This window comes from Ursus americanus, chromosome 5 (assembly GCF_024610735.1).
Source record: "Ursus americanus isolate L20-20 chromosome 5, mUrsAme1.1.p, whole genome shotgun sequence".
NCBI classification, from domain to species: domain Eukaryota; kingdom Metazoa; phylum Chordata; class Mammalia; order Carnivora; family Ursidae; genus Ursus; species Ursus americanus.
The window spans coordinates 11,607,727-11,623,203 of record NC_142131.1 but is presented as its reverse complement, the minus strand read 5'-3'; the positions used below and the strand labels follow the sequence as shown (position 1 = coordinate 11,623,203).

Below are 15,477 nucleotides of genomic sequence, written 5' to 3'. Positions count from 1 at the left end.
AACTTTTCTATGCCTTGATTTCTTACACATAAAAGGGGAATAGTACTAGTATCCCCCTCCTATCACTGTCTGCAGATTACATGAGTGAATTTGTAACTCACACAGTAAAGCAGGACTTCGATGTTCAGTAACTTAAAAGAAGTCTTTGCTGCTATTTTTATAGCTGCCTGAGAGGATTTGGTGATGCTGTGTGAGCTGGTCTCTGGTGGCATTGCAGAGAGAGCAAACCTGAGCAGTGTAAGTACATACTCTTTCATGAAAAGAAATGGGTATTAATTTAATATTCTATTACTGGAAGTAACTTCGGTTTAGAAGCTCCAATTTTATCTTTAAGGTACTCACGTGTAGTTGAAAATATTGTTGAATTACGGATTTACCTCATGATTTTCAATCTATGCCAAATTCCCATGCCTTCTCGGGGGCAGTCTTCTCAGCTCACCTATTCTTTCTCCCCAAGATGGCATCTAGGTACAGAAGTGACTGTGAGTACAGTAGGGCAGTTGGGGAGCAGTCTCATCTTCATTGGCCTGCACTGAGGGTGATGGACTTCTCTTTGCCTTTGTTCCTTTTGGGAACATCTCTGTTCTCAAAGTACTTGTCATTATCTGGTCTGGCAGCTTGTGGCTTCTTCTCTCATAATAGGTTGTTCCCAGGGTACATCTTTCTTGATAAGACTTCAGTACTTGTGAAATGGCTTATCTGGTGCTCTTCTGTATTCTCCACCCATTCCCAGCCTTAGCCTGTTTACCTGAAGTTGTCTGCTGGGAATTCTTTCACCTCGGACCATTGCAATCCCCTGGCAGGCACGGGAGGAGCTTTTGTTATTGTGGCCATTGGTATTCTACCATGACCTTGAAATTCTTGTCCTAGAGTGTAGAGCATCTCTATCCTTAGAATTCTGAGAGACACACTGTCTGTTCTTTGGATCCTTTCTTTGAGGGTACCAAGACTCCCAAGGACCTTGACCTGAAAGAGTGTTTTAAAATATTTGACTTTCATATGAATTTTTTTTCTCCTTTTCTCTCTAGGCTCTTCCATGGTCCAGGAATATAAATGTGGTCAGCATTTATAAATACTATGCTCTAGACAGTGGTTGGGCTAACTGCAGTTGGTGGGCCAAACTGGCACATTGCCTGTTCTTATCAAGTTTTATTGGACCACAGCCATGCTCAATAATGGTGGTATAATTTATGAGTGACTTTGTGCTACCATGGCAGACTTGAATAGTTTTGATAGGATTTGTGGGTCACAGACTCTCCAAAAGATTTAGTATCTGGCACTTTACAGAGAAAGTTTGACTCTGGCTCTAGACCTCCAGGGTCTAATCTCATCTTCCAAGCCAAGAGATTTTGAAATTCATAAGAAATCCATTTATTTCTTAAGTGCCTTATTCTTTCACATAAAAAACACCTTGTTTTCAGACAATTGTGCCTGCTATGAGTTTTAAAAATTCTTTTAGTATTTGAGTTGCCTTCTTTGTTTCAGATTGTTAAGGCTCCCCTTTGAGGCTATAAATGCCATAAAGCCAATGGGTGGAGACCTATCAAACACAGATTTCTCAAAAAAATGATTGCTGAGTCTAGGATCTCAAAATAGGGTCCTGCTTTAACTCACTTGTTTACTAACTCACTGAATCAATCAGTTATTAAAAGTTAGTTAACTTGATATGCCAGGCACTGTGCTAGGTGCTAGGACTACAAATACTAACAAAACAAAATTTCCCGATTTTATGGACATGAAAGACTATTCTAACAGGATTAAAAAATATATATTTTTTAAAAAATATTTTTAAACTGACTCATTTGTTGTTGTTTCCTTCCCTTTATATTGCGTGCACACAACGAGGCTCTTTCCAATTGCATCAGGCACACTAGGTAGGCAGAGAGCCATGCAGTGGAGTCAGTGATGCTGTTGGTCTTCTATGAAAGTTCAAGTCCACTGGAAAGATACTATTAGGAGTCCTGGGATAGGGTAGGGATGCAGCATCTTCAAGTGAAGGAAGGAATAGAGCGTTCAAAATGGGAGTGAGTAGGTCTGCAGTCCTGGGTTAGAGAGTAGGAGACCTGAGCACCATCCGCGGTAGTGCTTGGAAAGGTGGCAAATCTCGACAACAGTAGTTGTAGGACTCTCCTGGAGGAAACAGGGCGTTGTTTCTCAAGCTCAACTGATTCCTGTATTCTCTACATATAGCAGAAACGCTGAGAGCTTCTGAAAACTGTTAAAAGCTTGGAAAATGAGGATGTCAATGATATAATGACGATTTTTACCCTCCTACCTGCCTTTTTCCCAAAACTGCATAAATTCGGTATGTCCCTAAGTGGATTTTGGTATGCACCTAAAAGGTGTCCAAGGCAATAACTGTTGGAGGTAGAATTTCCTCTTGTTCTGTTTGGACAGGGCCTAGGATTCAAATTTAACTTAGTTGAATAAGAAGCTAGAACTGGATATGTTAAAATACTTGAGCATATTGTCTACAATTTATGCCTAGTGAAAGAACTTCACTGTTAAGATAACAGTTTGGTTAAATACCTGCCATGCATTTGATTTGGTAAGATGCAGTTGGTTAAGGTCAAGAAGTTACTAATGGATGCCACACAGCAAATAAGTGATTGGGTTGTGATTTTTTTTTTTTTTTTTTAAACCCACAGCCAGAGTGTTTTCCCATGTGACTTGTTGACACCTGGTGAAGTGGGGCTAAGTAGGTAGCTAGGGAAGCTTCTACTCAGGATGTCACTGTATTGCTGAAACCACGGATGACAGGAGATGGAATATTAAAACTTTCTTTTTGGAAGGCCTCATTCCTTTTTTTCCATTTTTACATGACTACATTGTTGAATGTCTTTATCTTTTATTGAGGAAGGCAAGTAGTAGAAGGCATTTAGGGAAGAAAAGAACTTTTCATCAGGATACCTGATGAATGCGGGTTAGAGCCCCCAAATCTTTGGGTAAGACAAATTATGGAAAACAATAAAATATGATTCATTGCTGGCTGAGTGATATGGCCTGGGCAAATGGGTTATAATTAGATCCACTAAAGCATAGCCAGGTTTGTGCAGCTCTGACGTATATTAACAAAGAATTTCATAGATCTTGGTTTAACTATGGTATTAAGAATGTGCACAGTAAAAGAGTGTTTTTAAAATAGCTCTGGTTTAGCATGTACCAGCAGAGCTAATGAAAGCAGAGTTTGTTTGAGGTCATATTGCCATGTAGGCATATGGATGCCTACTGGCTGCCATTTTTGGCAGTCTACCACTTAAAAATGAATGTTTTTCTAGAAGGAAATAAACAACAATTGAAGAGTCTGTATTTCATCATACCATATGGCAATTTCTAAGTTACTGTCACAGGTGAGAGTTCATTGTCAACTTAAAGAAATGACTATATGTTTCTGATGAGCCCTCATACACTCAGTTTCAATCTGAAGTGCCAGATTTTTGTAGTGTACTTAGTCACAAATTTCTGGTATTGAATATATATTTAACGTTTCATGCATCAGAGGGTAAGAATGGTTAAAAACAAAGTATGACTTTGAATCTTTGATTAAAGCTTTAGTCTTTTTTAGATTAATTTAGAATTGAAGTAAATATTTCATGGGAATACAGATTTATATATTCTAATTCAAACTAGAATTTGAACTCCTGTATATCAGACACTGTACTAGGTAACAAGATAAATACTATTTCTAGATATCATAAATAAAGTAGACATCTTTAAATTCAGAATATTAGTGTTTCAAGGAGATGGAAAGATTTTGTTTATCTTTGCTGTAGAAGTGGGAAAACTGAGGTCCACATAGTTAAAAATACTGTAGTCCTGGATAGCTATTTGTATAGCAATAGCCCAAACTTTCTGAATCTCATTACAATCACCTATCTGCCATTTTACACTTTCCATAAGAATATTTTCATAGTCATTCTCAAACTGTGCAAGAAGATCTACATGTATAGAAAAAAAACCTTCTATTTTCATGCCCCATTTCTGTTCATAATCAGAAAGCATTTTCGATATGTTACATAATCAGGAACAGATAGTTAAATTTTAATTCTTTCACTGAAAAAAATAAGCTAAAAAGTGTGTATTCAAAACATGATTTAATTTTACAAGTTTAATTGAAATTTTTAATTGGATCTGAAAGGCCAAGTAAATAAAGTTAATGGTTACAAATTTTGGAAGTTTGGGTTTAAGGGACTGTTATAATGGTCTCATCATACACTTGTAGTTAGGTCTTCGTCTGGTTGCACATATCTGTATAAATGACGGAAACCAGCAGATGAACATGTGAACATGGAAAAAGGTGAAGGCAGATAATGAATGAGTAGGAAAAAATGCTAAGCAGACTCTAATACACCATCAGTAGTGGTGCCTGACTGTTGATTTCATAGAAGTAGGCATACGAACAGTATATTAAACTTCTAAAACTAGTATATGAGGGAGAAGTATGTAAACTATCAGATAGAAAGCAAGTGAGATGCGAGTAAATTCTCTAATGTAAAACCCTTTTTATTTAGTTCTAAGTTCTCAATAAAAGGGAAATGTTTGGTATTTCTTAGAGTTACAGTGATGTTTTGTTTTTTAACCAAGTCAATCCAAACATAATGGTAACCTAAGTTTTACCAAGTTGTGTTACTCTGATTTTTTCATCAGTTCATGAAGGAAACATGATTAATACCTGAAGCAAACATGACTAGATCATGCTGACTTGGTCATTTCTGTGCATATCTCAGTGTATGACACATCGATGCTTTAGTTAATAAAGAGCACTTCTGTGGATAGGCTACACAAGGACAAACCTGAATTATATTAGACTACCTAAATAAACTACTTAGGAAGAAAATACTGCTTTATTCAGAAAGGCCCAAAACTCTTAAAATATTTTATTGGATTAATTAGCACATAACCATTGAAGCAATGTATCAGATTTTTAGACTGAAAAATCTTTTATTGTTCTACTTAAAAGTGAAAGGAAAAATAAAGTCATTCTAAATATCCATTAGAACTTTTAGAATCATGGATCAAACACTATAATTTTTTCTATTTTCAATACATATGAGCTGCTTTTATTAGATCTGAGTAAAAATTCTGAGAAATGATTTCAGGATACAACATACTCGTGCTTGCTTTTACATAGATGAACACGTTTATAAGAGACTGATTTGGGGGGCGCCTGGGTGGCTCAGTCGTTAAGCGTCTGCCTTCGGCTCAGGGTGTGATCCCAGAGTCCTGGGATCGAGCCCCACATCAGGCTCCTTCACTGGGAGCCTGCTTCTTCATCTCCCAGTCCCCCTGCTTGTGTTCCCTCTCTTGCTGTCTCTCTCTCTCTCTCTCTCTCTCTCTCTGTTAAATAAATAAATAAATAAAATCTTAAAAAAAAACTGATTTGGTTTCACATACCTAAAATTAAAATTTCCCTGGGGTAAAAAATTTGTGTGAATGTTTGATTGTCCAGGGTGTGTGTTGGCATTATCTACATGGGATAAATGCCGACCAGATGGTCTGTGGCCATCTAGCAGAAAGGCAGCTGGACTGCCCTTGTTTCATATATATGGTTTAGCAACCATGCAAAAGGCATCTGTTTGCTTTGCACTTTGAAAAGTAAAAACAAATCTAAGGTACAGCTTACACATTGCAAATGAACACTGGTTTTACACTCATTATATAAATAGGGATGTAAGAATCTTAGGTATATGTTTGCTCATGCTGTGTCTCAGCTAGAATATCTTCGGTGAGGGGGAAGATGAGAAACCAAACAATCTCACCCAAATCACAATTAGGACACATATTTTTCATTTAAAAATACGTAGCAAAAGAGAAGATTGTATTCCAGAAAACATTCTTCCTGACTTGATTTGAGGCGAGTTGTTTCATGGTGCTGAGTTTATTTCTTATGTTTATAGCTATTATCTATTGCATACTATCTAATAAGAAAGCAAAAGAGAATAGAAAATGTGCCACTTCAGAAAATAGGTTTTTGAGTTCTGGTGCACAAATCATTTTATTTATAATACATTATTTATGTTAAGACCTCCATTAACTTTCATATTTTTTGAGAACAGAAATTTAAATGATAACCACGAAGCTGCTGTGAATGCCTACATTTATGAGGTTCAAGCAAGTACATGCTCTGCAGAAAAGGGATGGAATCTAGAACAGAGTCCTGGTTCTCATACTTCAGTATAGATAAAAGTACAAAAACCACTCAAGAATAGTCTGTGATGAGGATTAAAAAAAAAAAAATGAAGATTGTAAAGTAGTGGGTTTGGGATGTGACCCAACAATCTGTTAACAAGCATACCTAGTAACTTTGATATAGGTCACCTATATTTGAGATAGAAGCTCAAGCAGATGTTGACTATATTTCATTGCTCATGTTCCTTTATCAACTGTTTTCATTACCCTTTTGTCTGCTTGCTTGCTTTAAGAAGGGTTAGTGTCTCTTCTTCCATTTTCTGATGTCCTATTTCCTTGATGTAAAAGGGAGTCGTATAGTTGGATAAAAGATGTAGGTGGCAAGGTGGATAACTGTTTCATAAATTGATGAGCCAGGTAAGCCATAGCCGAGTGGAAAGAAAATGGATTTTGGATTCAGTGGGGCTTGTTGACAAATTGAAGTTCTGGTATGAGTAGCTGTGTAATCCTGTAATTTATTTCATTATTATAAGCTTCTAATTTCTCTTACCTGTCTTTGTTAGGGTAACACTAATTCTGTAAGAGAAATCCTGAAATTTTAGAACATTTAACACAATAAAAATAGGATAAGGATAGGTCTCAACATGGTCACTCAGGGATCTACACTGACAGAAACATTGCCTCTAACAGTCCTTCTTGACAAATGGCTCACAGAGTTGTCCTGGGCATTGACAACTAGCAGCTGAAGAGAAGAATGGAGGATCTTACAAATTGTCACTAATTGTGGAGGCATAAAGATACAGTTCTCTGAATGACCTGTTGTAGGCTGGCTTAACTGAATTCGTTTGCCTCGTACATAATCCTTCATAGACATCCATGACATGGTCCTTCGCAATTCATTGAGTGGAAATGAAAAGAGAAGCAACTTGAAGAAAAGAGAGGTGTATGCAATTTGAGACGTGTAGATTTTGGAAAGACAGGATATTGGAGATAGCTTCTTGGCAGTAAGCTACATGATTTAATGCTGTGAGGAATGGGAAGGTTTCATGTGTTCACATATAAACATAATCAACACTTAGTAATGTTTGAATAGTCATGGAAATCAATGAGAGTAGAGAAGGAACGAGTGCACGATAAAGAAAAGACAAAAAGGTCAGATATCCCAGGGATTAGCAAAAGTTAGGGGACAGGAAGAAGAAGAAGAGGAGGAGAATAGAGTCCTGAAGAGAAGTTCCTGGAAGAAGACAAGGACAAGAGGGATTGAGTACCACAGAAAATCGGTTATGATAGCTGAGAAAGAGCCATTGATTTGGGCAAGTAGGAGATTAATGGCCGTCATTGTAAATAACTTTTTAAATCTTAGGTAGAAACCTGACAGCAAGGGAGATGAGAAATAGATTGTCAGTGGACTACTTTAAGGAGCTGATGTTGAAGAAAATGGAAGAAATGGGAGTGAAGACTAAAAGTTGATTAAGAGAAGCTGATTTAACATGGAATTTCAATAGATATGAAATTGAAGCCACAGATAGCTGGGAAGTCTTGTTTTATAATATTTGTTAGGTTAAACTTGATACAGTTCCAGTAACCTCCCACCTAGCAAAGGGGGAATATAATCCATTGTTATGTGACCCACCTCCCCCATGTTCTCAGGTTTGAGCAAAAATCCCCAAGTGGCAACATGTTTTCTTGATGCTAGAAATTCTCATTTCTGGGATCCAGCTTTTTAAAACGATCCAAACATTGTCCTGTGAATTCCTGCTACTCCTCCCGAAAGGTTCTTCCAGACGCTGGAGTGTGAGTCTTTTGTTCTCTGATCCTTAAGACCTGGTTGTGGCCTTGAATGCTGCCCACATTCTACCCCAGCACATTCTTCCTTTTATCTCCCTCTTGAGGGAATATAATGTATTTCAAGACAGGAATGAATATTCTTTAACTTGAAAGAATTTCTGGTTTCTGCCCATCAAGGACAGGAAAATGTAAGGTAAAGAATACAAAAGAAATGGGGACCACTAAAAGGGTAAAAAGAGTGAATTACCTCATCACATGCATGGAGGTACATTTCACTTCGGATACTATAAGAAGAGCAATCAAAAGGATTTCAAGGGGAAGTGGAGGTTGAACATGGATGACAAATGCTAATACCAACAATGCGTCAGGGGTTATGTGCTATCACACTTCTCTCCCTTCTTGACTTCTTTGCTTTATTCAGGGAAGACAGATGTGGGGAATAATCCCTTGAAGGGGGACAGGATACCACCAACTTGTGCATGAGTTCTCTATGTGTTGGATGGATGAGAGGCAGGGAGATTGCTTTATGAAAATAACTGAAGTGATGCATTCTAATGATGCATTAGATATAAAAAGATAATTCTAATTTTCTCTTAACATGTCATTCTTTAGCTTCATAATTGTAGTGGATTTTCAACAGAAGACCTGTATCACTCGAAGGAGTTTTTGTGGTGTTCTTAGCTGTAATGGTACTTCCTAAAGTAAAAAGATACATATATTCTTAAATGAAACTCTCCAGGCTATGATTGTATAAAATGGTTGAGAGTAGCATGGCTCTTATTTCCCTGCAGTTTCCAGAATTCTTGCTGCATATCTATTTTATATAGCTCAAGATGACAATTTATACACATATGGTGAGTTCAGAGAACTGTAGGAAAAAAATATAGTTTCATGTTACCTCCAGAGATAGCACATTACATAGTGTTTCGTGTGCTACAAAAGTAATAAAGTGATTGCAAACTAAAGTATACTGTCCTAATAGCACCATTATTTCCTAACTGCCTTATACTTTAGGCAGTATATAAAAAATATAAATATATTTGTTTTGTTGTTGTTAACATGGTTTATTGAAATCTTAATGTGGAAAAATTTACAATTTCTTCCCATCCCATTAGTGTTTTTTTTAATCAGTATTTTTTTAAAAAAACTAATTAGAAATCGATAAAGAAGATTTTATGTCGAGGTTGATGAAACACCAGAAGTAAAGGTTCCAATCGAGGAGATGGTGGATGAACAAATAAAGACTAAATGATAGGAAGTGACTTGCCTGGGGACACACAGCTAGGAAGTAGCAGTGTTAAAATGAAGAAACACTGTTCTACATAGAATTTTAATATCCCTATTTCAAAATGAAAGGAGTAAAATTGAATAAAATGTCCATATTTTTGGCCTCTTGGGTTTCAGGATATATTTTCATCAGGACACAATTAAGGTTAACGACTGTATCAAGGAGAGGTTGTCAGAGAATAAAAGAAAATATATTGGATAAATGAAAACCACAACAGGCTTTCTAATGAATGGGAAATAAAGTTGTGACAGAACAAGATTCAGAACCTTATTATATGATGATAATGACTCAAAGTAAAATATTCCTGGTTTTGTTCTTAAATACTATCTCTACACCTTAAACTATAAGTTATTAAAAAGGAAAAGAAATTGAGAAATCTAGTCTTGTAATATCATTATTGGTAACAGGTAAAGAATAGATAATAAAAACTCAGTGAATTTAAATGAGTTTTAGTCACTTGAAGATATCTACAAGTATTAAATGAAACAGAAATACCATATAGCTGGTTGGGAACTTTTCTTTCCATTTTCTAGATTTTTTTTTTTCTTATTTCTTGAAACAGGAAGTTAAAAGCCTGAAGGAGATAACTTCTGTTATTTTTTATCAAAGAACCCTGAGACATTCTCTCTACTTTTTTCCTTTTCTTTCTTGCCTCTGATCTTTTGCAGAGTTTGTAAAAGGTGTCGAAATCCACTTTCAGATCTACCACTAATGGGTGCCCTTTTGGCCCCCTTAGTAGTGAGGCCAAAGATTAAGTGGTTATGGAGACTACACTTCTGTCCTGTACTGAGCATTGCTCTGCAGGTTGAGGCTGAATTATATTGACAGGATGAAGTTGTCAAGACAATCTCAGTTTTCGAAACTCTGCCAGCTAAGTCCCAACTGTTTCATGAACGGTTACAGTATGTGAACTACTATGAATCAAATTCAAAGAATGGAAATGGGAAAAATGTGCTCTAAAAGAAATTGCTAGAAGTTGTTTTGATCCCTGTAAGCAAAAGAAAAGAGTTCCTGAAAACAGGTAAGAAAGAATGAGGCAGGCAGGTGTGGAATCACTGTGCATCCCCTTTCAGGGAGAGGTCCTGAATGAAGGAAGGACGCAAACTATCCTCTGACATTTCACAAGCTTAGGCAAAATTTCCCAGAACAGGCAGGAGATCTTAAAAACAGGGGTTAACCATGACCACAAAAGGTCTAAAACAAAATCAAATATAAAAGAGCCATTAAAAACACATAGGTACTTGAAAGTTCCCCTCTAATAATATGTGAATGGATAGATCATTTTAGAAATTCGTATCGTCTGTATGCTTCTTTGGCATTAACTTCTAAAAGTTGAATTGCTGGTCCAATAGGTTTGTGTATTTTAAATTTTGATGCACATAATTAAATCATCCAATAAGACGTTTTCTTCTTCATAATCTTTTCTTTTTCTTATCTTCCTCCAAAATACTGAATTTCTTTCTAGCTGTTTCAGAGCCCCTGATGGCAGTTTTTACTTCTGTCACAACCTTTGCAATTTAATTTTTTATTCTCACTTTTTGAAAAAATAGGCGTTGGTATACTTGGATCAGGCAAAGTCAGCATTGAACTTTAAAAATGTTAAACAGAGAGGAAGGCCATTACATAAAGATAAAGGGGGTGAATACATCAAGAAGACATAACTGTTACTGTTTATGTAGCAACATTGGAGCACCTAGATAGGCAAAGCAAAAAATCACGGAGCCAAAAGAAGGAAGAGACCATAATACAATAATGATTGGGGATTTTTATACCCCCCTCTCAACAATGGATAGATTATTCAGACTCAACAAGGAAAGGGGAATTGAGTAACACGGGAGAACAAATGAAACTAAAAGACATAGATGAAACATTGTATCCCACAACAGCAGCAGAGTATACATTCTTCTCAAACACACATGCACCATTTTCTAAGAGAGCATGCATTAGGCCACAGAGCAAGTCTTAGCAAACATGAAAAGATAGAAAGCATCCTCAGAATCTGGTCTGACCACAGTGACATGACACTAGAATAACAAGAGGAAAACAAGAATAACATGAGGAAACTAGAATAACAAGAGGGAAAAGTCATGCACATGTGGAATTTAAACACTCTCCTGAGCAATCAGTAGATTAAAGCAGAAATGAAAGGGGAAATAGAAGTTGGCTGAGACAAAGGAAATAAAAATGGAAACACAGCATACTTGAATTTGTAGGATGCAGTGAAATGCATTCTAAGAGGGATGTCCATAGCCATAAACGCTTATATTGAAGAGATAGCAGATACACAACCCAACTTAAATAATTCATTTTCCTTATTACTGCTCCCTGTTGTCAGAGATTACATGGTTAGAACTTAGATTCATTTTGAATGAAAATGGAATATCTATTAAACATCATTACTAGGGAACCAACATTTGAGGTAGATTAAATCCTACTGGGTACTGATAATTAAATAGGAAGTAGAATTTTTCACCCAGATGTTACAGTTTCAAATTTTAATAAGGACTATAAGTTTATACCAATGAGCTGGCTGTGCACTGGGTGTTATACGCAACTAATGAATCATCGAACTTTACATCAAAAACCAGGGATGTACTGTATGGTGACTAACATAATATAATAAAAAAAATTTAAAAATTCAAAAACAAGCAAAACTTTATACTCAATTTTGCTATGAACCTAAAACTGCTCTTAAAAAATGAAGTTTATTGGGGCACCTGGCTGGCTAAGTCCAGAGAGCGTGCAACTCTTGATCTCAGGGTTGTGAGTATGAGTCCCACGTTGGGTGTAGAGATTACTTAAAAATATTATTTTTAAAAATTAAGCTTATGTAAAAAGAAAACCAAGCTAAACTACTCCGGTGTTAGAATCAGATAATGTTAACTTTGGGAAAGTGGGAGGAAATAATGATTGACAGGAATACTAAGATGGGCTTCTGAAGTGTTAGCACTGTTCTACTTCTTGACCAAAGTAATTGACATGTATGTTCTCTTTGTGATAATTCAGTGAGACATAAACTTAAGATCTGTGTGCTTTTCTGTACATATACTATAAATCAATTTAAAAATTTTTTTGATATACAAAAAAAAAAAAAATGAGCTGGCCTCAGCAGTATTTATAAAAGAATGCAGTTGTAATCATTGAAAAGTAGAAAACCATGTAAAGAAATTGTATTAGATTTTCACTTTCACTGTGATAATTATTTAAGATGAAGCTTACCATTAAATGGTTAAACTACTTCTAGATTTTTAAAAAAATTGTAAGGAATTTTGGTATATATATTTTTCTTTTGTAACCCCTTGTGTGTGTAGACAGGACTTCACATACAAGGGCAAACCTGTCATTCCAGCACCTGCAGAATGTACCAATAGAATAAGCATTAAATTCCTGTTTTCCCCCCTTCCATCCATTCATGCTTCTGGGACTGATCATTTCATTGTGGGAATAATTGTGGATCAGGCTTCTGTCTGCGGTTTTATTCTCTGTACTCGAAAGATAGGTTTGGGTGGTCAGAAAGAAAGGTGAAAAATGAAGGTTTCACTTGTTTTTAAACTACTTTTCTTACTCTGTTATTCTGATAACTTTTTCATTTTAATCACAGATTGGGAATTTATTGGTCCACTCCACTGGATGGGCCCTTAAATCTAACAGTTAACTTTTTTTTTTTGAACAAATAGTTTTTTTGTCATTATTTCGAAGGTTAAGGACTCCATGTGCAGCTTATTTGGATACCTCTGAGTCTGTCACAAGGTTGAAAATGACACAAACTGTCAGTTGAGGCTGTAGTCATCTTAAGGTTTGACTGGCTAAGAATCGACTTCCAAATTCATATATGTGACTGTTGGCAGGCATTAGATCCTTGCTGCTGTTGACTGGAGATACCACTTCTGCACAACATGGGCTTCTCCATAGGGCTCTTCACGGCTTGGCAGCTTGTTTCCCCAGAGCGAGATCTCTAGTGGTAGGGGTGAGCAAGATGGAACTCAGTGGTTTTTTTTGTTTGTTTGTTTGTTTTGTTTTGTTTTTTTTTTTTTGTAACCTAATTTTGGAAGTGGCATTCCACTATACACAACCTTCTTATTTTGGAATACTGTTAGATTTTAGAAAAGTTATGAAGGAAATTCCAAATTCTCCTATACTCCTCTGCTAATATCCCCTAATATTAGCATATTATATTACCATGGCATGTTTTTCAAAACTGAAGACAATATTGGAACAATATTGATTATTACCTAAACTTGAGACTTTATTCATACTATAACAGTGATTCTATTAATACCCTGTGGGTTTTAGGATTCTATCCAGGACACTGTATTGCATTTAGTTGTTAAGTCTACTGTCTCTTGAGGTCTGTGATGGTTTCTCTATCTTTATTTTTCATGACTTTGAGAGTTTCATGGATTACTTAGGTGTACTCCTCGGTTTGGGTTTGTCTGGTGTTTTTCTCATCAATAGACCAAGATAATATATTTTAGGCAATAACACAGTAGCGTTGAACTGCCCTTGGCATTCTATTTTAGCAGCATTAACAGGATACCACATGACAGGTCATAGGTGATATTAATCTTGATAGCTTTTAAAACAGGAAATTTAGAAAAAGAATCTACTCTTCCCTTCTACTTTTTTTTTTTTTTAAAGATTTTATTTATTTATTCGACAGGATAGAGACAGCCAGCGAGAGAGGGAACACAAGCAGGAGGAGTGGGAGAGGAAGAAGCAGGCTCATAGCAGAGGAGCCTGATGTGGGGCTCGATCCCATAACGCCGGGATCACGCCCTGAGCTGAAGGCAGACGCTTAACCGCTGTGCCACCCAGGCACCCCTCTTCCCTTCTACTTGTTAATGATAAGTCTTCTATACTATGTAACTGCTGCTTTCTTCTATTAGGATTTGCTACGAAAGGAATGAGAATAATGCTACTAAGAAAATAATCAATTTCTGGTACATTAAATAGGATACTGGAGTTTTTTCCCCAAACTTATAACCCCCAAATTAAAATACTACTGAACTTAGATAATTCACTGAAGATTCCCCTACATAAGAGAAATCATTATATACATTTAAGTGTTGGTTTAAATCAGAAGAAGGATGATACTATTCAGGGGAAGTCAACAAAACTATAAGCTTTTCTGTCCTTGGAGAATGGCATGGGGAGAATAAAAAGGAGATAGGAAAATGAAGCAATTGGATAGCTACCTCCCAATTTCCTCTTCTTGCCTCCAGCCCAGGAGGAAGGGTATGCGTGTGCACGTGCATGTGTGTGCTCGCACATGCTTGTGTTTATCATCCATTTTAGATCAGTTAGCATGCATAAAGTCAGAGATCTCTGATTTGAGACTCTAATCAGAGGCCACATTAAAGGCATAGTTAGAGGCACATTAAAGTAAACCCGGTTAAGGAGCATGGTCAGACAGAAAGAGGCCCGGATTTTGGGTTTTCACTGCTGTCCTCGTATGTCCTGCATAGCATGGATGGTGAGTGAAGCCCTGGTAGGTAGGTCATAGTGGCAGTGGGTCTGTCATGGTGGTGGCAGAGCACATGGTGGGCTTTCAGGACAGACGACTGCATGGAGGACGTTGCAGACTTAGGGAGGGGCCTCCAGCCAGTAGAAGGTAAGGTCCAGATTAGGTAGTCAGAGAACACTATTAGGCTGTGACCAAATCAGGAGAGTTATCTTCCCATCTGTCAATTTAAATGAAGATTGCTAACTCGGCTGGTCACCATGGATGTGGGGTATGCCCACCATCGTGGGCCCTAAGACCAGCATAAGGTCAGGAAAATTCTCACCTCAAACTTCAGAAGGACATTTGACCACTTGACCCCCTATTTCCCCCCTATGTCTGGGCTTAATTTGAGGGAACGATCAGAAGCAAGAAATGGCTGTGGGAGATGGAGCATTTCATGTAGGGATACTGTTTAAAGTATCAGTAAATCCTAACTTTTAATTGTACAAACAGTTTAATACAGAATACTGAGCATACAATTATTTTTGTATATCTGAACTAAAGTTTGGGCTCAGTGTTGTAATTCTGATGTGCCTTCATCAGAAATCTCAGTCAATTGACTAGGCTACCTCCAAGTCCCCTTGGACCGAAAAGCCATTTGGCTTCTTTCTCAACTTGACTCCTGTTTCTGACTGTTGGTTTTGCTCTTCCCAGTTCTTAGAGATGCTGAACTATTATCCTTCCTAATTCCTTGTTGTCCTTGAAATACAAGTCTCTAGATAGTGTGCTGGCCTAATTGGTCTGGGAAAGAGTATGAAAGTGGGCAGAA

General features: G+C 36.9%; 1 long non-coding RNA gene across 2 annotated transcripts in view; it reads left to right on the top strand.

The window, feature by feature from the left end:
• The window catches only part of LOC123799280 (uncharacterized), a 512,492-nt gene that overhangs the window by 12,895 nt on the left and 484,120 nt on the right, over positions 1 to 15,477 (top strand). For both annotated transcript variants that reach the window (XR_015724367.1, XR_015724368.1), the window contains exon 2: positions 164 to 237. This is a non-coding gene — a long non-coding RNA (uncharacterized LOC123799280). The remainder of the gene's footprint in view (positions 1 to 163; positions 238 to 15,477) is intronic.